Source organism: Lepisma saccharinum, chromosome 26 (assembly GCF_977018435.1).
Source record: "Lepisma saccharinum chromosome 26, izLepSacc3.1, whole genome shotgun sequence".
Taxonomy (NCBI): Eukaryota; Metazoa; Arthropoda; class Insecta; order Zygentoma; family Lepismatidae; genus Lepisma; species Lepisma saccharinum.
In genome coordinates this window covers 53,163,666-53,187,439 of record NC_139254.1, presented here as the reverse complement: position 1 = coordinate 53,187,439, position 23,774 = coordinate 53,163,666, and the positions used below count along the sequence as shown (strand labels likewise).

At 38.2% G+C, this 23,774-nt stretch overlaps 4 non-coding genes across 4 annotated transcripts; 3 read left to right on the top strand and 1 right to left on the bottom strand.

Annotated features, from left to right (window-relative positions):
- The first annotated feature begins 1,847 nt into the window (after nt 1-1,847).
- On the top strand, nt 1,848-1,920 carry TRNAM-CAU (transfer RNA methionine (anticodon CAU)). Its single transcript has one exon. It is a non-coding gene; the product is annotated as a tRNA-Met (tRNA).
- Nucleotides 1,921-5,275: 3,355 nt separating this feature from the next.
- TRNAM-CAU (transfer RNA methionine (anticodon CAU)) lies at nt 5,276-5,348 on the bottom strand. Its single transcript has one exon. It is a non-coding gene; the product is annotated as a tRNA-Met (tRNA).
- A 515-nt stretch (nt 5,349-5,863) lies between these two features.
- On the top strand, nt 5,864-5,936 carry TRNAM-CAU (transfer RNA methionine (anticodon CAU)). Its single transcript has one exon. It is a non-coding gene; the product is annotated as a tRNA-Met (tRNA).
- Nucleotides 5,937-19,201: 13,265 nt separating this feature from the next.
- TRNAV-AAC (transfer RNA valine (anticodon AAC)) lies at nt 19,202-19,274 on the top strand. The gene has a single exon. It is a non-coding gene; the product is annotated as a tRNA-Val (tRNA).
- The last annotated feature ends 4,500 nt before the right edge of the window (nt 19,275-23,774 follow it).

The following is a 23,774-nucleotide window of genomic DNA, read 5'->3' as shown; positions in this document are numbered from 1 at the left end:
ATAAAGTGGACTTAAAGCACCAAATCAATCAGTCAAGAGTGCGGAAAATAACGTCTTGCAAATGGCGCCCATTTTCGTCCACACACTGCTGGAGTCGGTCTTCTGGGGAACAAAATCTGCCCGTTGTTGTTTCGTTTTTGCGTCGCTTTAGCTGCCATTTCAGTCACCATGGAAGCGTGGGACGCAATGCACCTCACTTTCGTTGTTGAAACTCCTTTAACAATATGTTATTTTCCGCACTTAATGTTGGTGTAAATCATATTTTTATTTTCGATAATAATAATAATAATAGCATACATATGGCTGTAAGGTTAGCATATGAATAAACACGAACTCTTATCGTTTACTGCGTTATATAATTTTAAAAATCGTCAGGTTTTTGTGACCCACCCTGTATTTGCAGTAGTTTTACAATATTTGAGCACGTACACACACAACGTTGCATTATAAAGTTTTCAAATAAGAGAACGTACTCGTTCTCTTTCTCTAATACTACATGCCGACATTTCCAAAGACATTAGACATTAAGAGCATTGAGGAACCCCATCTCTAACACGAGAGCGCACAAAACGTTACCGAAAGTGACGTCTGCGAGCGCACAAGACATGGAAAAAGTCAGTAGGTAAGTATACTCAGACAAATTGTGTTAAAACCAAAGAAAATAAACCTTAATATACAGTGGCGCAACCACAATGGCGGCATGGGAGCATTGTCCCCCCCCCCCCACCAGCCTTGGTCGGAAATGAGTTCAAGGGGGGCAAACAATGTCGGCCAAGTGTACCTGCAGGGTGCAATCACCGCCCACAACTTCAAATGCTATGCAAATAAAAACACTTTTCGTAAAATTTTCTTGCTCGCTTCACTCGCAATGCTTGCTTTTCTTCGTTTTATCAAGTTCGGACTCGTTGCTGGGCGCCGAATGGTCTAAATGCTAATAAGCTGTAAAATTGATTGATTGATTTGTGGTTTTAAGTCCACTTTACGCACAGAAAGGATAATCGGGACTGGACCTACAGTTTAAAGTGAAATTTGAACCATTCTGTGTTTCTCCTCCTGCGTCCGAACCTGGCAGCTCTTCATGACAGTCCGACTGTATTATCTATTAGCGGATATCGAGAAGGCATGGATGATTATCTCTTATTGTCGTCAGATACTTTACATGCTTTCAGGTTCGATTCCAAACCTGGAATGCAGGTGTTCTTTGTGAGTTTCCCTTTATCAATTTCATCATATCATCAACTTCCTGTGTATAATAAAGTACGGAACAAGTTCCTCTTGTTTTATTACCATTTCATCATGCTTCGAATGCAATTTTAACATGGTTCGATTTACACATACTGCAGAGTTTCAGCGATTACTTAAGAACTTGTTCAATATATTCTTTCGTAGTTGGTTAGATTAGGCAGGCCAGGTTTGGTTCTCTTAACATTAAAATAAAGTCCCTAAATGCATTCTACTAAGGTTCCGATTTACTTCTACATTCATTCCCAAGCTTCTACGATATTTATTGTCGCTTGTCGACGGAAAATAACTTGTCCATGGGAAGTGTGCATGCTTGCGTAAGGTATTTTTTAAGTTGCTTTTTTCAACATAAATAACTCTTTTTTCGAGTCCAAACAGTGCTCATTACTTTAAGGAAGGTTCAAATTTCGTGTGACAATGATTGCCAAAATTCCATATAGGAGAAATCATAAAACAATAGGAACCGTTACCTAAAGTAGACTTCACTTAAACAAAGTGAAAGAAATTATCAGGAGTTCCGTATGTTCCAAGTTTAGTGCATAAAATACATTAAATTGTCGTCAGTTGTCATGAAATAAAATTAAACGTGCAATGCCGAGACAGGTGCCTCGGTAGCGCAGTAGGCAGCGCGTGAGTCTCATAATCTCAAGGTCGTGAGTTCGATCCTCACCCGGGGCACGAGTTTTTAATACACACTGGCTTCATTTAATTACTAATGGTCTTAACGTATAGCCAATATGATAGTGGCATTAAAAATATTACTAAGTGCATTTACGTTTAATCGGATTAAGCTCGGAATAAATGTCTGAGTAGAATTTATAAACTTTCTAATAATTGTAACAGCAACTTATATATATATATATATATTTTTAGTGGGAGTTATGGGCACTGCAATCTGAAAGTAAGATGTAGATGGTGAAAAAATACTTTCGGAAGATTTCGACACATTTCTGATATGAAGAGAGACTTCATTTGATTCCTCTAAACCTTAACCATTTGCTCCCATGTATAAATGACAGTCTTCCAAGAAACATACGTAAAAAGTTGTGTAGACATTATTATAATCATCGGAATTTGGCATTATTTAACATTCAAAACATACCAGGAAAAGGAGCAAGCTGTCATGAAGTTGGGCGAAAAGATAAGCTAAGAAAGTCAGATTGTCAACTTGCTGAATTCTATTTTGACACCATACATCAGTTACATTTGTCGTGTCATTGCATTGTCATCAGTACATAAGCAATTACGCCGATTGTCACGAAAAAGTACTTGGCATTAATCAACTATTACCTAATTGTTTCAGTGTTTATTGTTAAAAAACCATGGTAACGTAAATTTTTGTTGTTATAGAAGTAACTATGCCAGTAGGAAAAAGTTGCACTAATATATGACTAGGAAATATCTTTTCTATAAGAGGTAACACCATATAATAATCAACATCATACTTTTAAAATAAAACAGGTTGGTTGAAGATCTCAGAAATATAACTTTTAAGAGCATAAATAAGATAATAATCATCATCCAATATCCTATACATAAGTACATAAGTCCCACTTCCACTCACTTACTGATATCAAAGTTCTCCATGAAGGAAGCCCCGGAGGCAAGAAATGCCCGATTACGATCCCCCATGAAATTGTCTCATAAGACCAAGAAAATATTAAAAAATGACTCACTCACTCCTTTCTTGACGTCACTAGCAACGTCCGTTTCCATGGGCGAAATCCGAGATGTTTCTCATACTTTATCCTCGAGATAAACAATAACGCAGATGAATGAATTCCAAGTTAGAAGACGTGCATCAGACAGGAGTGACATCTACAAAAGAAGATTCACTCTAGAGATTACATGAACAGTTGTAACTTATGCCTGAATCACACGAGGCTAGATCTCCTGCTGGAATTTACAGTTGGACTTCTGACTAGTTGTGTGGTACTGGCTCAGCTGCTAGTTTTTGCCTCGCACTATACTCGTTAACGTATCTGTTGGTTTATTTATTTATTTGCCTTCTACAGAGAAAGGATATCTCCAATTACAGAGGCATTAATATAACATAAATAATGTGAATATGAATATAAGTGAGATTAAATAGCATGCATACATATTACATAGCTATTAACTATAACATAAGTATACTTATATAACTTAGAGTAATGATGTGCTCGCACAAATATATATATATACACACAACCAGGCCCGTACCCGGGGGACAAGGGGGCCATGCCCCCATCCTCCTCGAGCCATGAAATATTTTGATGCAAACGTACAAAAATAACATGGATATTTTTTTTTAAGATTTTGCAAGAATTTAGATTTCCTTGTACAAATCAATGGGTTGTTTCTGGAGAGAGGTAGATTCCAGAAGTCTGCAGTCTACTATATTTAGTAATTTTAGATTCATAACCATTTATGCTAAGCTACTAAATGTTCCAATTTGGTCGGGACAGTTCACCATATTTACTCCCTGTTTTGACTTTTTTTCGAACTGCAGTCTTGATAAGAAAATGTCCTCTTCTTGTGGTTAATTCACATTCAGACATGTTCTTCATTATAAGGATAATTCCATAGCGTTGGTGGTCACATTCAGGGTACTATTTCCCATAATAATAAGCTGTAAAATTGATTGATTGATTTGTGGTTTTAAGTCCACTTTACGCACAGAAAGGATAATCGGGACTGGACCTACAGTTTAACGTGGGATCCGAACCACTGTGCCTCCACCGGGTACTCCTTGGTCACAAGGCGACGATGTTACCATTACACCATCGGGAAGGCACAAAGTTATAAAAGAGAGAATGCGTTGTCGTCCCGTGAAATCATTTGCGCCCTATTAAATCAATATTGATTTCAGCCTGTAAAAAAATTGGATCCAAAAATTTTCTTGCTCGCTTCGCTCACAATATGCCGTTTTTCTCTGTCTGTAATTCATTGTAAATTACCAGACAAATAAGACTTGTCTTAATTGATTTCGTTTTAAATGCATGAACAATTGTTTTGAGAAAAGGGAGCGTGCACATTTGAGACACAATTTATGTAATTTTTTCTGTTGGTTTATTGTGAGATAGATGAATTGTTTGTGTAATGTATTTAAATAATATATGTTATGTATCAATGAAACTTTGAATATTCACACAATTTAGTATCCACATCGCTCCATGTTGCATATCCTATGTGAAACATACATCTTGCATGAAAGTTATACATGTTAATGTAAAAAAGAATTATGTTTGGAATGCACTTATCAAGCATTTTCTGTCTTTCAAAAATAGTTTGTGTGCTTGTTTTCCATTATTAATGTGAAATTGAACATGTTGAAAAAATAATTCAAATCTTTTGTTTGAACACAAATGCTGTATCACAAACTTCTACCCCCTTTTTGCATAATTTACAAGGGTAATAATGTTTTTCATACTACTACTACTACTACTACTACTAATAATAATAATAATAGTGTTGGTCCCGGGTTAGAATCCCGGCTTGGGCGTGGATGTTTCATCACATGATCACTCATCCCCAAATTTGCCAAAAGTGGCGCAATAAGCGAAGTAAAATAAAGCAAATCTATAATAACAATAATAATAATAACCCACAGCTCTACAGCACCTTGAAGGGCCTTGGCTTACCTACCGACTGCTGGTCTCCCTCCCACACTGTTCCGCCGTCACCTTGTTGGAGCGTGGAGTTCTTAGACCAGTAAAGGGGGACGGGTGATCAGCCCGACGAACCCCCAGCCGTTTACTGTAGGTCTTCTCGACCGGGTTACGCTCACTCACTCGGAGCTTCCCAATTTCCTCACGATGGTGGGTTGCCACCGGCCCTATACGTAGGCCGAATAAATTCCGACCAGAGCCGGATTCGAACCTACGCCGTCCCGCAGCGAACGATCTCAAGACGAGTGAACGCCTTAACCCGCTCGACTACGGAGGAGGACCAATAATAATAATGCATTTATTAAAATTTTAATGTTATTACTATATTTGCTCCAGATATAGACCACAGTAGATTAAATGAAGCCAGTCTGTTCCAAAACTTGTGCCCCGGGTGAGGATCGAACTCACGACCTTGATATTATGAGACTCACGCGCTGCCTACTGCGCTACCGAGGCACATGTGGTAGTGTGCCCCGCCGTTACCAACCCTAGTATAAGGATCAGACTTTGGGGCATAATTTTGAAAGGGCAGAATGAACCCTGGGGCTTAACTTTAGGGGTGGGGGAAGAGACTCGAAGAGTTTTCCCTTCCATAAAAATAACATCCAGGATCATTTGCTAAATAACTGTGACGTTTGTGAAATCACAAATATTAGACCTTATTACTTTGGTCCTCAGATACCACAACTTGTAAATTTTCATAAACCTGATTTTTGGGGGGTGGGCAACAAGTGCATCCCCTTGCCCCCGCCAAGTGAAAGCGTTGAAAGAAATAAAGAGAAAGAGAATTTTTAAGTCTTGAACACCAACGGAAGAGCCTACCTTAAAATATTTTTTCCACCCTCGAGCAAACCGAACCAAGAATTATACTGCGACATTAGTGTGAAAGGTGCGTTTACGATATGTAAGAAGGGAACGCGCAAAACTCACAATATTGTAAAACAGCGAGCATACACTTTAAATTCATACATGCCTCGGTAGCGCAGTAGGCAGCGCGTGAGTCTCATAATCTCAAGGTCGTGAGTTCGATCCTCACCTGGGGCACACTTTTTTTAACACCACACAGTTACATTGAATTACTTCAGCCATGAGCCTTCCACAACAAAATACCCTTGTACTTAAAGATTATTCGATGTCGAATTTGCTGGATGGAAACATTGAAAAAAGAAATACCCCCCAACAATACATCTTAAACACGCAGCTATGGTTCCTGTAATTTCGGAAATACAACTTCTACAACCTCATTTGAATCAAAATATGTTAGGTTGAAAAGTGTATTTTCATTGGTTGATTTCACATGGAATGACCCTTTGTGTAGATTCCCTCCTAGGGCATTCATTAGAACCATAGTTTAGATTACGTTCGTTGTAGGCTAGATATTTGCAATAGTTGTGGTCTAAGCAGGGTTGGCATGTTTAAAACAAAAGTGTTTAAAACACTTTGTTTTAAACGTTTAAAACACACGGCTTTGTTTTTTTTACAAATGTTTTAAACGTTTAAAACAATGTGTTTTAAACATGTTTTTTTTTGCAAGTGTTTAAAACACATTTTGGTTGTATATATTTCGTAGTCTGTGATAATTTTTTTGTTAGGCAACCCTGTTTTTCATTGAATCTGTGTCAATTAATCCGGGCTTTACAGGTCTCACTTATCGCACAACACTTGAGCAACCTTATGTTCTGACGTCACGGGAGAAAGCTTTTTAATTTTAGGCTAAATGCCTATGTTGTTAGGTTAGGCAGGCTAGCTATGTATGCACAAGGTAGCAAAATTGTTGTGCGACAAGAAAGACCAGTGCTTTACTGTAGAAATCGGAACCTCTCAGTTTCTTGTTTCGTATCGTCCTGTAAGTTTGAGACTGGTGGAAGCTGGAAATGGAAACTAATATCTGAATACACAATGCCTGATTTTGATCATGACGTGATTTTTTTTTCTTTTGCGATACGATTCATTGGTCTGTATAACTGAATGAAGCGCAGATGCTTACTTTTGGTAACATAATTTTGTACTTTGAAAGATAAATTGATCTGGAGAATCTATTATGACACTGCAGATTGTTTTCTGCTATATAAACTGTTCAGACAGCATGAAATATTTCACCGTGATTTTTTACAGGACGAGGATAGTAATTCTATAATATTTAGTTTCTTGAAATTTAGATGAATATAAATCATAACCTACTTCAGTAGTGGCGGAAAAAGTGAGGCTATTACCCACAACTTTTGTCCCTGCAGTAGAGGTGTGCGGGATCCCGAAAAGTCGGGACCGGGATCGGGAAAGAAAATTTCCGTCCCGATCCCGACTTCCGGAAATGACTTCCCGACTTTTTGGGATCCCAAGCAGTCTGGAAATTCCGAATGGTCATTTTAAAACGTTGTCAATTCTAGACGTTCTCTTCATTGTAAATGTCTGGAACGTATCGGAAATTGTTAGGTTTTGTACCAGAAGTGCAAAAACAAGCTCTTAAGATGGAAATTACGAATATAATTCGAGATTTCAAGAGCTTTGAGAAATTTCGAACAGATCCCGTCCAGAAAATTTTCCGACTTTTTCGGGAAATTGAGAATTTTTCCCGTCCCGAATGTTGGGATTTAAAGAATTTCCCGTCCCGACCCAAAAATTCTGTCCCGCACACCCCTACCCTGCAGTATGGTAAACCTTATCTCCAAAGGTAAATAAACTGTCCTTGTCGCCACTGTACTCATAAAAATTAGTATTTTTTTCTCTTTAACGACTTTAACTACAAGGGTGGTTCAATAATTATTGTCCCTGACATATAAGCAGTATTATTTTTCCACAAAGTCCCCCTTCACAGTAATGCACTTCTTCCACCTATGCTGTAAAGCCACTATGCCAGCTTCAAAGAATGTCTGTGGCTGAGCCGTGAGCCATTCTTCCGCAGCGTCCATAACAGCAGCATTTGAGGGAAAATGCGTCCCCTTGAGGTGCTCCTTCAACTTCGGGAACAAATGAAAGTCACTAGGGGCGAGGTCGGGTGAGTAGGGAGGGTGTTCCAACACATGGAAACCAGCAGCATGGATTACGGCACCAGTAACATGGCTTCTGTGTGCTGGAGCATTATCGTGGTGAAACAGCACTTTTCGCCGCAACATCCCACGCCGTTTCTCCTTGATTGCTTCGCGTAACTTAGGGATTATGGCTGCATAATAGTCCCCAGTAACAGTGTGTCCCACCAGGTAGTCAATAAGTAGCACACCCTTCGCATCCCAAAAAATTGTGGCCATAACCTTGCGTGCTGATGCTTGCACCCTGAATTTGCGGGGGGGAGGTGAATTGCTGTGCCGCCACTCCATACTCTGTCGTTGGGACTCGGGATCATAGTGGTGGAGCCATGTCTCATCCACTGTCACAAACCTATCACAGAACTGCTTCAGGTCTACCCCCATCAGCTCCAAACCAGCCCTTGAACATTGAACTCTGTCTTTCTGTTGTTCACGGGATAACATTTTGGGACCAATCGCGCTGACACCTTTCTGAATCCCAGGTGTTCATGCACAATGGTTTCCACTGAGCCTACAGAGATGTGCATGATGTCTGCTAACTGTTGCACCGTGATTCTTCTGTCAGCCATAATCATGTCATGCACAGCATCAATGTTTTCTGGAGTGGATGCTGTTGTTGGAGGACCAGCACCAGGGGCCTGTTGACAGCTTTCCCTGCCGCAACGGAAATCGCGGCACCAGTTTTTTACCACCTGGTAGGTAGGAGCCCCATCACCCAACACACTGACCATGTCCTCATGAATCTCCTTTGGGCTTAGTCCCTTTTTCTGGAGGTACTTGATGACAGCTCGTTGTTCGGTTTTCTCCATTTTTCAAACTAAGTGCCACCTCTTACACATAAAAAGAGAAAAACAAATTTACTGTAGCACCTACGGTTCTGAAATTTTGCATATAGGCATCTAAGACATTAGGCTACAATATCCCCATCATTCATTGCAATTCATATCCTCTAAGTATGCCGGGGACAATAATTATTGAATCGCCCTCGTATAATTTACTGGGAAAAGGTTGAATTCGTTTTGTTTAACTCATGTTCAAAACTATGTTTAAAACAAAAAAAAACATGTTTTAAACAAAAAAAAAAAGTTTGTTTTGTTCTTTTTAAAAAAAAACACAAATTTTGCCAACCCTGGGTCTAAGGCTCTGTGCTTTGGGCTCCGACTGCGGGACGGCATGGGTTTGAGTCCGCCTGGGTTCAGTCTCCGGGTTCTCGGCCTGTGTATAGGACCGGTGGCAACCCACCATCGCGAGGAAATTGGGGAGCTACAAGTGAGTAGCGTAACACGGTCTCGGAAATCTCCTATAACGGCTGTGCATTCGACGTGCTGACCCCACGTCACCACATTACCGGTTGAAGATCTCCACACCTCTAGGCAGGATTGTGCGAGGGAGACTGGCAGTAGGGAGATAGGCCAAGCCCCTTCGCGGGCTGTAGAGCCACGGATCAATCAATGGCAACAAATATACCATTTTGCAGTAAAAGAAACAAAGGATGTCACGTGGGAAAAATTATAACACGAATTATTTTTGTGCAAGAATATGCCAAAATATGTAATTCTCTCTGTTCAAAAAATCCGCTACCCATGTCCATGGGGAAAGTCCGCCATCTTGAAAAATGACAGCGGTTTTGCATAAATTAATTGGAAACTGTGGGCTTTACCCACAAATACTTTCATAACCACTATTAGCAGAGGCTATGGGCGGAAAATAATGTCCAGCAAGGGAGTAATTAGAACGAAAATGTTCTTGTGCAAGAGTGTGTGAAATGATGTAGCAAATTATACGAAAGGTTTATTTCCTCTACTGCGTCCTTGTTTTATATTGTATTTCTATAATACGCAGTTTGTTTGCTTGTTTGTTTATACTCACACACAAACTATTTGATTTAAGAACTGTATATACAGGGTGCTCGGAAATTCCCCTCATAAACTCGTAGGGCTAGTAGAGGGAAGTGAGTAGACTGTTATGTTTCACCTTTTCATGTATTAATAATTGTTAATACATCATTAACACATATCGTTAATCATATGTATCATTAATATAACAAAATGTTGCGAATATGCTCATTATTATTATTATTATTCATTTTTACATACGTGTCTAACTCACTACCATTCACATGTTTTGCAATTCGATAAAACCTTTTTTTTGGAAAAGTGCACCATTTAATAGTTCGAAGGCCAAACCAAGATTTAAACATATCCAAGTGCAGTGGGAGCGAAACCACAACCAAACTTGATCAGCCCAATAGTTAGATGGAAAGACTCACGCTGCAAATAGCCAATACCTGTTGCAGCACGTGCAAAGAAAATAACAGAGGCGACGGGAAGATGCATTGTGTGTGTCCCTGGAGGTCTTCCGGGTTGGTTTTCCTTCGGGAATCTCTCCTCGAAAGGTCAGGGAGAAGAGGATTCCTCTCCCGCGAAGGTCGCTCAAACAAGGAGGGACAAAATCGCAACGGCCAACCTTTCCTCGCAGCTAGGAATGGGCTGACATTGAACCGCCTGGCATTTCGAGCCGATAGTCTGCAGAAGCTTGCCTGCCAAACTCTCAGTTTCTAAATCCTGTTCGGCGAAAGAATAAACTTCAAAATTATATTCTTGCCTTTTCCGTCGAAAGCAGCGATGCCAACCCTAGCATAATGGCGCTAAACATAGCATAATTTAACCGTCGTTGGCACCTAGCACCCTGTGTTTGGCATAACAACCAAATCTAGCATAATCAGCAACCGCTCAGCGGTAGAAGTTTAACTCAAAGGAAAGTTTTCTGAAGAAGTAAAAATAAAAGTACCTCCACATCTCTATTTCAGGAGTGGACATGTTTTCAACAAAAGAGAGTAAACCGGCCCAGGGATCCCACCACCCACCATCCACCAATACGTTTCATCTCTACCACATCTTCCTTTGATTTTTGATTTGATTTCATTTAGTTTATTTTACTTTGCGTTTTGTGCCTCTTGGCTAATTTGCGAAGATGGGGATGAGTGATGAAATGATGAAATTGATGAATGGACATTCACAAACAACCAAGCCCGACCGGGATTCGAACCCGGGACCCTTGGGGTCCCACATCTTCCTGTCGTAAAATCGTAGAAGAGGGTGGAGGAGTACCATATGCATTTTTAGCATGAGTTTGTGTATCTGTGCTTCTTTTTTTATTGTTTTTTTTATTTGTGTTTGTAAATATGTTTGGAAGAATTTCTAAACATGAGTACTAACACTCTTTGGTGCGCATCCCTGTACAAAGTACCACTTGCCTGGAAATGAAACAATTTTGAACCAGTGTAAACAAGTCTAGATTTCGTGTACAGTGAGGGTGGCCATTTTTTTGTTCTTTATTATTATTATTATTATTAATAATAATAATAATAATAATAATAATAATAATAAATGTTCTAGCAACATTGGGCCCGACCCTGTGGCCGAGTGGTAGTCGACCTCCGTGGCGGAGTCGTTAGCACAGCTCGCTACAACGCCAGGGGTTCCGGGTTCGAGTCCCGGGTAAGGCATGGGTATTTGTGTTTGTCCAGATGATAAGAAACTGAGAAACTGTAACAATTGAAAAGTGTAAAAGTGAGAAAAAGTGTGAATGGTGGGGGATACCTCCGTGTAGGGGGTATTTCCATTTGTTTTAAAAAAAAAAAGTGGTTAGCACATCGCACTGCGACGCCAAGGGTCCCGGGTTCGAATCCCGGTCGGGCTTGGTTGTTTGTGAATGTCCATTAATCAATTTCATCATTTCATCACTCATCGCCACCTTCGCAAATTAGCCAAGAGGCACAAAACGCGAAGTAAAATAAACTAAATCAATCAATCAATCTAGCAACATTGAGTACCGTTTTGGCATAATTTCACTGTTTAATCAGCACTTTTCGCAGCTGAGAGGTTGGCAACGCTGGTCGAAAGCCAGGAAGGGTCACATGAACCGCTGAACTGGCCGGCTTTGTCCAGTTGCCGTGGTGAGGGGAAATTATGGTATTCTGCGTTGACAATGTTTTTCGCTTCGAGCAGTTTTCGAAACAGGTGGCACTCTCAACAAAACCACGCACCGCCGCGTAGCAAGCGAATGGGTCTCCGACTCCCTGCCTCTCGCTGAAATGCGATCGATGGGTGCATGTTGACAGCAAAACGTGTCGTGTACGACTGGACAAGAATCAGACGTGTAGCAACATCGCTTTACCCTCTTTGAAACTCCCACAACTGGAGGCGAAAAGTCTGGGACCGAGAACGAAACAAACCTGCGCAAAATCCAAACGAGGCCTACAAGGAGAGGATACGGCTTGGGAAATTGAGTTTGTGGTGGGCGTGGAACTTCTTGTAGTTGTAGGGTACCCTATAGTTGATTGAGTTGGTGTTTTAAGTCCACTTTATACACAGTAGGGCTAATCGGGACAGTTTAAGTGGGATCCGAACCACTACGTCCTTCCCCCTTGATTAGGAGGAGACGACGCTACCACTGCTCCATCGGGGAGGCCCTATAGTTATTGATATACCAAGGCACGTATAAGCAAGCAAGCCAGCCATTTATGAGAAAAAGCGCTTCAAAGGTTCCAAGTGTGCCTCACCAGGCGAAGACATTGTCCGACTGCCAAGCGGCCCGGTGGTAACGAATTAATTAAACGTGCCGATGGTTCTGGGTTCGACTCCAGTTCGATTGCTCCTACTTTTTAAAACTAGCGCAACTACTTATTGCGAAAATTCATATTTTCTTTGCTGTGCGAATTGGCGAGCAATACTTTCTCTTCAAAGCTTTTACGATAATTACTATTCTGAATCCTGCACAAAAAAATATAAATACGTAAAAGCATGGATTGTGAATAGTATTATTGCGTTTAGTTTCTTGATCATTTCTTCGAAAAATAAAATGTACACTTCTCGCTATACATATGCAAATGTTTGTAAAATGATGAGAATTGTACAAAGTATCGTTAAATATTCATTTCGATAAATAAAATTAAAAATACATTAAATAGGAATATTTTCCCAATAACATTTTTTTAAAAAATTTCATCTTTATATCAAAAAATATTAAATAAAATGTAAAAGACATAGGCCTAGTTCCTGGAGCTAAAACAAAATTTAGGGCCACCGGTCCACTTAGTAGTAATGCATTAACTTCACCTCATGATGCACGCTTCGTAAACTTCCAGGCTTTGAAGCGCATTTTCTCGGAAATGGCTAGTGCGTGCTAGGACCTTAGCAACCACTACATGAAGCCCCATTCCAAACTCAATTTCCCAAGCTGTAGCATCTCCTTGGTAGTATCCGAGACTTTGGTAAATTAGAACTTATTTTATTTTAAAATTTAACTCAACTAAAATGACTATACTTTATTATCATTTATAAAGCGATAATTTAACATGTCCAATATTTTGCAATAATTTGCTAATCAAATCAACAACTAATTATTCAATATAGCTGGAAAAATATATTTATTTATAATGTTATTTTATTCATAACCTAAGCATATTTCAGAATTTGTAATGTAAAACATATTCTATAATTTTCAATAATAAATTGTATGCAGTCTCAAAGTTAGAAAATTAAGACATATTTTGATAGATTTTTTTTAAAGTTGAAACATAAATATGAATGAATTGCTAAATTAACATAATAAGTAATAATAATGTTGTTATTAATATGTATATATTCATAATTATATAGACTATAATGAGATTCTTTAATTGTAAACAGTTTAATAATAATAAATAACCCTTTTACAAATATAATCATTAACATCAAGACATAGTTATTACCAGGGCCCGGATTTTGATGTTCTACACATATCTGCAAAATGCTCTATAAAATTATCTTAAAAATTACTTAAAAATGTTGTCTTCATTTCAGGATATGACAGTTATAAGGACACAGTTCTTACTTCTGTAACGTAATAGAACTGAAATTACAAGGTGTGTGTGAACTTTAGTAATTAATTTTTATTGGTGTGATTCAAAATCTTACCTTGTTCAGAATTATTGCAGTAGGCAATGTCGAGCAACATGTTGCTTTGTTCCTACAGTCGCATGGAGATAGAATTCTTGTTTTGATTGTTACAAACATCAAAGCGATAAATATCAGTTCCAAGCTGAAAATGAGTGAGTGAAACGAAATGCAATTACATTACTTTTTTTTGCAATTACGTAAAAAAAAGACCAGAAAAAGACGTAAAACGCGAAAAATTACCAAAAAATGAAGTGAAACTTGAAAAAAATGACCTAAAACTTAAAAGATAAAAAATAAGACGAAAACATGCACAATAAAATTCAGATTTTTATAACCAGAGGTTCGTATATTTATGATTTTAATACTTAAGAGCAATGCATAGCTACTACATGAGGAATAAAATATGACATGTCATCAAAACCTGGGCCTGGTTATTACTGTTATTATTAATGATCTCCAACTATTAAAATGTTACTATCCTTACACTGCTGAAAGTTGTACCTCTCCAATTATTTCTCTCTACATATGGCCATGCTTTACAATGTGAATTATTCAGACTACGAATCAGATAACTACTTGACTTTTCGTTTAAAAAGTCATGCAAAGCTATTTATTTAATTATTTATTTATTATTATTATTATTGAACTCAACAGGTTTATACCAATTTCTTATACAATACATGGAATAACAATACTGTGGAGTTTCGTAACATATTTCCAACTATTTTTTTATACAATGTATTCATAACTGTTTTCTTGAATTGTGAATATGACATTTGGAACAAATCGATTCTTTAATTTACTTTCTCTGTAGCATTGTATAACGCACTCATTCTCCAAATAGGTTACCTTTTCATGATATTTGTTCGCGCTTTGCTCACATAGAAGGTTCCATGCTTGGGTCGTGTTTTAATGTTCGGAATACGTATTTTGAATTGTGAAAGCCACAGAGGAGATCGAGTTTGCGGTTAAAAAATTTCCAAAGTATCATAAGGTTTTGGTGGGTGGGGGGATTAGTGGCAACTCGGGTGGAGGGTAAGGGGGCATATACATCGTAGATCCTTACATTCTGGATACAATTCAATTTTTGAGTGTTCGTAGGACTAGAAGTGTGTATCACCATTTCCTACAAACTACACCGATATTATGAAAAATATTTCTTATATTTAGTGAAAATATTTCTACTTTACTAGATCCTATTAGGGTATGTTTCAAATTAGCAGTGGATATAAATAAATCATACCACCTTATGAGATATGTCCTAATTATTAGCAGAAAATAAAAGCAGGAATGGAAGGGTGGGGTGAGCGGATCATTGCGCTGAGACGCATTCAACTGTTATGACAACGCTCTAAGTTTCGAAGGCGTCGTAGGGTGGCTCCACATGCAATTTTTAGTACACGCACAGATTACAAAGGAGAGATAGGAAGTAAGCGATCTTGTTAATCTGTGGTAAGGGGCCATATACATTGTAATATAGATCATTACAGTCTGGATAAAATTCCAATTTTGAGTGTTCGTAGTGTCAAAAAGAACTGTTAAACTTTCCTTGTTTTGAATTCGGAAATAACACAAGACTAGAAGTGTGTATCACCATTTCCTGCAAACTACACCGAAATTATGAAAAATATTTCAGAGAAAATATATCTACTTTACTAGATGCTATTAGGGTATGTTTCAAATTAGCAGTGGATATCTTAGCTATAAGGATATGTTTCAATTTAACACTTTAAAAAATGTAAATATGGACAAAGAAATTTCTTAAAAGTTCCTCACATCCATTTGTTCAATTCGATCACCGATAAAACAAACTTCAACCTAATCTGCAACTACACATTAGCACAAACCTGATTGTTAATTTCACTGCTATTTAATTTCTTTGTTCCAAAATGAGTGAAAGAATCAGTCCCTGGTTCTAAGCCGCAAATCGAGAAGTAAAAATCGATATTGCTTGTTCGATAAACGATTTCAGATCAAGGTGAACACGATTCTTGAATCATAATTTCGCAATGTTTTGCACGAAAACTTATACAATATATCGTGAAAACACCATAATCATGTCGTGATATCAATTTGTTGTGTAAAGTTTAGTGCAGAAATGCGTCTCAAAAAGGAAGAGACTATATGCATATGGAATCGTGCAGAGCGTGTCACGTTTTTCATATTTCGCAAACATAAAAATAGAAGAACAATCAAAAATTCCTTCACATTCTTTTGACTACAAACTCATTATTTGTTCTAAGTTATGTGAAATGTGTCATACTTGTAGGTTAAGGTTTGTGTGGCCTTATCCTTAATCACAGTACTCACTCTTCCAATTTATCTTCCAAAATTGGAATATTGAATATTGGGGATTAAGGATAAATTATGAACATTTTTCTTTTAAAAAATGGAATAGTGAATATTGGGAAATACGATAAATTATGAACATTTTTCTTTTAAAAATTGGAATAGTGAATATTAGGGATTAAGGATAAATTATGAACATTTTCTTTTAAAAATTGCAATAATGAATATTTGGATTAAGGATAAATTATTAACATTTTTCTTTTAAAAATTGGAATAGTGAATATTGGGAAATAGAACAAATTATGAACATTTTTCTTTTAAAAAAAGTCGGTAACGCGTCTGACTACCATGCTAAAGGTCCCGGGTTCGATCCCCGGCCGGTTCAAATCCGGGAACTTTTCTAACGATGGAAGCGGCCCCGGCGCCCACCCAGCGTCGAATAACATGGGTACCTGGGGGAAACCCTGGGGGGTAAAGGCGGTCAGGGGCGTGATGCTGATCACATCACCCCACTCACGACCGGATCAAGAAAGTGTGGGGCGTTACCCCCACACTACCTATACGTCTTCATGGCGTGGTGCTATGCACAGGGGAACACTTTTTACTTTTTTATTTTAAAAATTGGAATAGTGAATATTGGGGATTAAGGATAAATTATGAACGTTTTTCTTTTAAAAATTGGAATAGCAAATATTGGGGATTAATTATTATTAGACCCCGGAAGTTTGGCAAAATGCCTCTTTTTATTTACTGCATATATTGATAAAATTTTTCCGGATATACGTTTCTTATGTTGTTTCGAATGTTTTAGAAGCCTTTTCATTTTGCCTATTTTGCCTATTTGGGACCCCACTGCCTATTTTTAATTATAATGCCTTTTTTTGCCTTTTTCAATGAAATTTGACCATTTTTTTAAAAAAATGTGTATATAAATTATTTTTCTCCAAAAAAAACGTTGTTGGCATTTATTTTTCTTCCGTTTATTATGTGAGTAATTTTCGTCTTATTTAAGTAATATTGAACTCATGCATGTTTGAACATTGCTGAAGGAGAAAAGTGTGAGAAAAATGTATTTCATGCTCAGTTAAGATATTGCTTTTCGGTTAACATTTCCTTGTGCATGATTGACTGCTGAAGTGGACAGGTTGATTTCGAACACAAAGAAGATATATCTGAAATCTCCCTCTCGAACCCGAAAATTTAAGGAAGTTGCATCTGAGCTTAGTTTACCTCCGCAACCAGTTTTGACCAGATGGGGAACCTGGATATCAGCAGCTATATATTATGCTAACAACCTTGAAAAAATCAGTGAGGTGATAGATGCTCTTCCAGAAAATGAAGCGGCTTCAGTGGAAAAACTCCTGTGCTATTCAAGTTTATTTTTGCACATTATGGTGCATTGCCAGAGACAATTACTATTATATCATCCATGAAAATCTACGCGGAATCTATATGATGGAAGTGCCAGGAGAAAAGGGGTCAGCTGTTGCGAAAAGTGCAAACGGGTAGTGAGTGCAAATGAGGACTTGAAACAATTGAAAACAATTTGTGATATTCTAAAAGGTGAAAATGCTGTTACCGAAATGAGTCCAGCTACATTAGCTTGTTTTATGTATGCTCCAATAACTTCTGTCGAAGTAGAAATATAATTTTCTATTATGAAAAACATTCTCTCTGACAGACGACTATCAATGAATGTTGAGAACTTTAAAAAAAAACAGCTTGTAGTTATCTGCAATCAAGACGGAGAAAATTGAAATGCTCTTCCCAATATAGATTTTAACATTTTGCCAGAAATTATAGATAAAAGTAAGTGACTTCCAAATGTGCCTTTTTTCGGTTTATTTTGCCTTTTTTCATTTTTAGTGCCTATTTTCCACATTATAAATGCCTTTTTGCCTGCCTATTTTAACGAAAATAAATGCCTGAACTAATTATTATAAATTATGAACATTTTTCTTTTAAAAATTGGAATAGTGAATATTGGGGATTAAGGATAAATTATGAACGTTTTTCTTTTAAAAATTGGAATATTAAATATTGGGTATTAAGGATAAGTTATGAACGTTTTTCTTTTAAAAATTGGAACAGTGAATATTGAGCATTAAGGATAAATTATGAATTCCACTCACACCCTGACCTGCGAGAATAATACTTCATTTTGACACGAGTAACGTCTATTTGTAGGGTACAGGGTGATGCACAATACTCGGCAAATTGTCTATGAATATTTTCATTAATTTTTGTCTTGAATTCTACGCGTTTTTGACTGATTTGCTTTATTTTACTTCTCTTTTTGTGCCACTTTTGGCTAATTTGCGAAGATGGGGATGAGTGATGATATGATGAATGGGCATTCACAAACAACCATGCCCAGGCCGGGATTCGAACCCGGGACCGCTGGCGTCGTAGCGAGATGTGCTAACCACTCCGCCACGGGGCCCGACTATACACGATTTTAAAGTATGCTGGTGCAGAGGTTGTCAGTAACTTGTGTGGTTTGTTGTTTCAATTCTTGAAGCTCTCATTCCGTAAAACGGACAGAATAAACGCGGTGATGGTCATTTGCAGAATGGTGTCGTTTTAATCCACAAGGCCGCGTACTTTTCGGCAAGGAAATCTTTGATAACTGGACCATTAATGTGTTTGTTACAAGTTAAGAAATTGCAAGCTATAAGCTTTCAATTCAATTTTCCTTGAGGGGGTTAAAAACATCCCTGGCAGGGATAACAAATATTTTTCTTTGGCCGGCGAAAAATATTGTGGGGGAGGATCTCCGGCATCCCCCCGTTAATCCGCACACTGCTGTCGATACAGCTAATTGCAAGTGGTGGTTATCTTACGCTAGACATGATAAGACATTCTGTTAGCCAAGAATAGTGTGCGTGTGCAAAAGCAACACGGAATCCGAACAGTACAACTGAACTGGTCTACAAAAGTTGGAAGGAAGCCAGTTTCTCCTCAAGAACTTTCAGTTGTTCTTTATACATGGAGAATTCCCGGTTGCCCTAGTTTCGGTAAGAATACCAAAGAGAAAGTTCAAGTATGGCATTAAGTGCTCATGGTGTAGTGGTTATCACATCCGCCTAACACGCGGAAGGTCCCAGGTTCGATCCCTGGTGAGCACATCTTTTCATTTTTTTTTTATTTCGCTAATTTTCCTTGCGTACTTTGGTTGGTTGATTAAATTTAAAATTTTCGGTGCGTCAGCACTTAGGCTATCTTGCACCCGTCCAGCCTCTTACCTTATCTAAAATATAACTGATAACACAACTGCACTGTCGGAGACTAAAATATTCTGACCACTAAGAAGCTGATGCTGTAAAGGGGGGGCACTCAGCACACGTAAGGACAAAACGCAAGATAAAACACACACACACACACACAATCCTACGAAGATTACACTGGCCGTAGGTTCAGACGCCAGGGCCTCGTTAGTCTGAAAAATGCAGTCCAGGGTGCATTACGTGGAAGTGAGGTTGACAATTGGGTGCACTCCGTGGAAGGTCACGTTTTACAGCCCCTTTCGTATATTACAACAGTAGTAATATACTTTATCTTTCGGCGTTTTCTGAAAACAAATTTCCTTTTCTAGGAGAAGAGTAATTTTGTGCGTATTATCTGAATCTTTGTATGAATTGGTCATTTATTTTAGTTACTTCTCAAACACTTTCTATCCTTCTAGGATAATCCCTAGTGTAAGTAAACACAAAACGCCATGTTTCAACCGAGGAACATGGTCTCGCAACACGTTACATTGAGGCCCGTTCCGAAAGTCGCACGAGTTAAACGAGTTATTGTAACTGGCTGTCCCAAAAGTCGCATTCCGTGCGTCTCGTGAAAGAACGAGATTCACCAAACGCACCAGGAGGCTGGTTTGTTCGGTGAGAATCGTCTGCTGCCTGCAGACAATGTGCGTGCATGATGGATTCAAACTGCACTAGTTCGAAAAATGAATTATAATTTTAACAGAGAGCGATATGAAGCAACATGCGAAAAATGAGTGTTCCTTAACTCTTCTTACAATGTTATTAAAATGAGTAACAGTGTTCGCAGAAGATGTTATTTCTGCCAGAAGGACATGCCATCCGCTGGACACGATGCGGATATTTCTATAAGCAAAACGCTGCGCCTGCGCTTTCTTCTAGAGCGTCCCATACGTCTGTAAAATAACTGGTTTCACCAGGTTCAAGAGGCCAGTTACTTTCGTTCGATTCGTTCGTTTCCTCTGGCACATGTACCAACCTGATAGCGCAAAAGATCCTAGGTTCGATCCCCGGTGAAAGAGCATTGCACATTGGTTCGCATTTCACTTTAAACGTAGGTTCAGTTCAGATTAGCTTATCTGAGAATGGGAGTGTCACCATTCATCTTAGCGACCCCGAAAACTATGGATTCCACACTAATATAGGTCGTTTTCGATTATTTTTGCATGTCACCCCCTTCCACCCCCACCCCGAGGGGTGCCAGGACTGTCTTAACCCCCACAGTATTTCTTTCCAGATTGCAAGTGATACGTGTACCAAGTTTGGTTGAAATCGCTCCAGGCGTTCGAGAGTTATGCTGGAACAAACATACACACACACACACATACGCACATACATCCATTTTTATATATTAGATGTACAAATAGTATATTATTTTCTAAAATTGCTTATTCAATTCTCCGAAGTATTAAAATAGCTCTGCGTTCCGCAAATTAACAATGTTTTCAAAGTTCCATTAATTCTAATCTTATCTTCTCTTTGTTCCACATATTCGGATCTACCCCGTCCCCTTTACAGGAATTCTGGGTACGGACCTCAGCAACATATACAAAATAATGATAAAACACGAATGCAAGACTGATCATAAGTATGAAATCTTATTGAGTTATTGATAATTATTATCAAAAAGCAAGAATTAAATAAAATCTAACACTTAAAAAACATTTAAACTTTTCCATTATATTGTAAACTCTCACACACACACACATATATATATATATATAATGGATAAAAGCAAGGAGGGCCAAAAGGGCTAAGTAAAAATCAAAGAAGGTAAAAGGAAACAGTCACCGGACAGTAGAAAAATTCAAAATTTTCGCTAATTTCATAGCATCATCGGTGTGAGGAGAAATAGACGGAACCGGAAGTTGGGGCCCTGCAGAGTTGTCAGGTCCCCATCGAAGAAGAAGCGGTGCGTAGAACGAAAAAAACACTGTTTCGTGTTATATATATATATATAAATTATATTTATATGTATATATATGTGTGTGTATGTATATAATATATATATAAAATTTACGGATGTGGCCCCTCCCTCAAAAAATCCTGGGTACTGGCCTGATACACACACTTATTCATCATCATCAACCGTCCTTGGATAGTTATGAAACTTGCAAGATGCATATCATCGATCACCTAAACCCAATCAAGACATGTACAGAATGCTTAGCAAGTTTCCTAAACAAAAGAGAAACACTCGTGCTGAGAATGTAAACGAACTCTCCCACGGGCGATCTCAAACGAGGGGCTTAAGCACACGAGAAGACTTGCGCAACATTTAATGAGCAAACGCACTTGCATGCAGAACCAGCGTCTCCATTCATTCTGTTTGTGTCGCTCGTTTTCTCCCCGTGCAGTGCAGTGTTGTTTCAAGTCGATGGTAACCAGGTTACGAAGTTTCACGTCACATGCCGCGCAACAATGTTTGATTGTTGAGTAATTAAGAGATTATCGAAATTTCACAATTCGCCATCGTTTCTTGATGAGACGAGGACATTAATTATGAATTGATTGATTACTCTTTAACGGGGAACCTCAAGGATATGCATCACGTGATCCGAGATCTCAAAGTGAAAAACACGAATTATGATATATGCTATTCGAAATTTTAGTAACCCTGGAGCGTATATTCTAAGCTAGCTTGGCTATCTATGAAGCCTGAAGCCTAGAGACTAATATAAGAGAATCGATCTTAAAATGTGCAAAACAATTATATAAAACCCAACATGTGAAACTATTAAAGCTACTCTAATAGCAATTAGTTAAACCTAATCTTAAACATTATCATGTAAATATTCAATTTTATTATTGTTCTCGATACACAATTTCATAGTAAAAATTTAATTTTTTTACATCGGATTTTATTCTCGTTAGAAATAGGTCCCAAATATTTTAATTCCTGCATTCCGTGCCTATGAACAAGACTCAACAGAAATAATATTTATTATTATTATTATTTTCTTGAAGAAAACAATAAAATAAGAGAATACTAGGACACAATGACACATCACTCAATAAGTTCCAAAACATGTCAAGGAAGAGCCTCCCCAACCACTAACTTCAATTTCATTTGAGAATGTCCAGCATGTATACACACATATATACACTCCTCACAAAAAGTTGGGAATATTGTTACGTTAGACAATAGGTGATAGGCACGGCCTTGGAATGCAACAACACATATTATCTGTCTGGTGGACGTTGTCGTCTCTTCGCCGACATATGCCACCGTGCCTATCACCTATTGCCTAATATAACAATATTCCAAAATGTTTGTGAGGGGTGTATATAAATGTCCGCCCTTTACCCACTTTTACCATTTACGAACGCTAGCTTCAAATGCGAAATTGCATGGACTAAATCCTCACGTCAAAGAATAGTTGACTTGGCAAAAAGATTATATTATTATCACTAAAACAGTCACTAGATGTGCCTAATCATCCCGGACATGCCACAACTTCTTGGTTGAACAGTAATTAACAAAATTATGATTTTCTAGAAAAAAGTTAATCTTCCATGTATAGGGATTAAGTTTGAATTGAATTTCCTTTATATTTTTATATTTAGAAAATATATTAGGTTAATTATAGTTTAATTCTCCTCCCCGTAGGCTTAGTGGCAATACTGTCGCCTGGTAATTATTATCGTTTGTTTTGTCAATTAGCCTGCCATCTAGCGGAGGGTTGCAAATGAGATTCCTCTTGTATATACGGTGAACTACTTAAGTTCTCCATCCACAGTAACCCCTAAAGGTATGCTTCTACTCATTGTCTTCCCACATACGTTCTTGATATCAGCTTAGATTAAGGCATTTTATGGATATGTACCTGATTGCAACAGCTAGCGATGAGCAAGACCAGTAACTAGCTGGTAAATTCAAAACAAGATAAAGAAAGAATCAGGAATGGCGTTGAAGAAAATCTGAGGGAAGTTAACTGGGCCGAAACGTCACGGAGCACAGAATGTTCTAATTTCCACATTCTCTTCTGATGGACTCTTCGTAACACCCATTTACTAGAAGCATTATGCAATCTCGGTTGATCTGAGAATGAACCAGAAGATTTATCGTGCACAAGAACATAAAAAATTGCTGAATACGTGGAAATCATGATTCACCGAAGAAACCTTTCTTTCGATGACAGTAGCAATTACTTTCAACACGGGACATTATTTACGCGGCGAGATAAATCACAGCTCCATTGCCACTTCCCAAATTGAAGAATGGTAATTGACTGAGAGATGTGCAAATTTATTGCTGCTGAGTCTATGTAGGAACGCGAAAGCGAGAGAGACCAGTAAAGATGAAAGAAAATTCATTCATGCATGCATGTTTTCGTGTTCACTGCCATGTGCCGCGCAAAA